Below are 2,500 nucleotides of genomic sequence, written 5' to 3' on the forward strand. Positions count from 1 at the left end.
ATAAAGCATTAAGGAACAATGCATTTTTCATTTTGTTCAGACAAGAGAGGGATTACATATAGACCACAGTCCACAGACCTGGGTCAAATACGCATTTGTTTTGGATTCGAATACTTTTCTACGCTTTACCGATCTTGTCTGTTGTATTGGAACCAATGCGATACTCTCAAGAAAGTGCAAACCCCCCCTCCTTTAGGTCAGACCCCCCCCCCCCCCCCTTTACGTCAGATCTCCCCCCCCCCCTTTACATCACGCGGTGTGTAATTCTTCCCCAGCCGCTGCCCCAGCCCCACAATGCACAGGGGGTGGAACTCTTCCATCCGCCCAAAGGCAACAGAGCAATCAGACGGGCCAATTACAGGCCTTCCTAAATCAACACAGCTCTATTCTCATACGGGGGGTCTGGAGGGGAGTCGCTGTCCCCGCTCCCATAATGCGATCGGCCTGCGTGCGTGTGTGTGTGTGTGTGTGTGTGCGGGCGGGCATGTGTCTGTGTGTGTGTAGGTGTATGTGTGCGTGTGTGTGTGTGCGTGCGTGTGCATGTGCGTGTGTAGGTGTGCGTGTGTGTGTCTGTGTGTGTGTAGGTGTGCGTGTGTGTGCGTGTGTGTAGGTGTGCTTGTGTGAGCGTGCGTGTGTATGTGCATGCGTGTGTGTGTGTGTGCGTGTGTGTAGGAGTGTGCGTGTGTGTGTGTGTGTGTGTGCTGGTTTTTCCTCTGACTGCCTAATTACTCAGGTTCATATTTAGCCGCTAACTACGTGCTAATCTATCTCTGACAGGCCAAGTATCTGCTGTGAGTCCTTTTTGTAAGAAATCCAGGACATTTTCTCTGACATGTGCTTGTGTTAGCAGACATGCAGAGATATAATACACTATATTTCCTGAACGGGGTCGTAATCTGAACGAAAACAAGTTAAAGAGTTGTTGGACGAACAATTCTAGGGCCTAATATTAACTACAAATTATGACTGATTGCTTCCGACTTGAAGAGTAGCAGAGATCCCTTTATACGTGTGCGTCTTAATTTGACAAAAACACCACCATCAACATTTTACTTTCCCAAATGAGGATTAATATATATATATATATATATATATATATATATATATATATATATATATATACATGCAAAGAACTTGATGGGACTATTTTCACCACAGGGTAGTAGACGTGGAAGCTTGGGTAGGGAAATGGCGGATGGGGGGGGGGGGGGCAGGGGGGCGGCCATTTCAGCATTCCACTCTCCCTTCGCTCGTCACATCCTGAGGGAAAGTATCCTTCGGACTTATCGCCCCGCCAACGACGCCGGAATGAGCCCGGCGTGCCGGCGAGGCCGGCGGACGGACGCGTTCGCGTTTAGGCGGAAGAAAAAAAGAAAAAAAAAAAAAGAAAAAAAATGGAACCATCCCAACTGCGAAAAAATCCAAACGCCCATTAAAACCAAGGACAGGGGTATTTACAGCCGATCGAATGACGTGTGGTCTCAGCGTCTGACGTTCGGTGGCTCGGATGTCCGAATTAACATTCTGAACCCCCCCCCCACCCCATACCCCTCGCCCCCACCCCCTTTGATCTGAACCCTGACACCCCTGAAGGGCTTGGAGCCGCGGCCAACAGCGAGGTTTTCGTTCCGCGCCCAAAGCTAACACCGCTAGCCTCCGCCGCGGCTAGCCACGGTGGATGTGGTCTCGTTTGCATACGTTCCAGACGGTAGCGGCGCGGCGCGGCGCGGATCGTAGCGCGTAGCCGTCCCTTTCGCCGATTACTGCTGATTACAGGCGGGGAATGCTAACCCCCGCTAACCGCGAGCGGCGCTAACGAGCCACGAGGGCTTTCACAAATAAAGGGTCGCGTTTATAAATAAATAAATAAAAAAATACTTTGGTTAAAAACGTAACACAAGCACGGCTGTAATTGCGGGCTGTGAAGAGAAATTTGGATTTCGAAGCGGCGGGGAACGGTTTATAGCAAAGCTCGATCGCGGAACTTGCCGAGCGCACTGGCAGAAAGCCGTACGGAAGACGAGCGTCTGATAAATAAACAAAAAAACGTTGAGTACAAGCGTTAACACCAGCAGTGTTGATAATCACCGATAACTTCAGTTACAATTTAGTCACTCGGCAAAGACTAGTCACGCAATTTAGTCACTGTTAATTTAGTAAACCGCTGTTTGTTTATTTATCGATGAGGCTTTTCTAGCCACAGTCCTGCCATTGCAGGCACTAATGACATGAGTGGGGGGGGGGTGCAACCACACAAACGCACCGCCTCGAATCAGAAGAACCACCAGCCGTAGCCAAACTGCTGCAAACTGAGCATTAATAGAGCACTCCCCCCTCCCCCCTCCCCCCTCAGACAGCCCTATGACGGATGAGGCCAGGTCAGGTGAGGATAAACGCTCGGAATCAGCCGATATCACCTTTTTAAGCGATGAGAGATGGTGCCCGTGAGGACTAACCCTGCGGCCCTCACCATTCCCCAGATCTGCTTAGTGTCAGCAGC

The 2,500-nt window shown here is 50.2% G+C and overlaps 1 protein-coding gene across 1 annotated transcript in view; it reads right to left on the bottom strand.

Moving 5' to 3' along the window:
• Positions 1–2,500, bottom strand: part of ldah (lipid droplet associated hydrolase) — a 39,610-nt gene that overhangs the window by 547 nt on the left and 36,563 nt on the right. The gene's annotated exons all lie outside the window — the stretch shown is intronic.

The sequence above is a fragment of the Anguilla anguilla genome, chromosome 1 (genome assembly GCF_013347855.1).
Source record: "Anguilla anguilla isolate fAngAng1 chromosome 1, fAngAng1.pri, whole genome shotgun sequence".
NCBI lineage: Eukaryota > Metazoa > Chordata > Actinopteri > Anguilliformes > Anguillidae > Anguilla > Anguilla anguilla.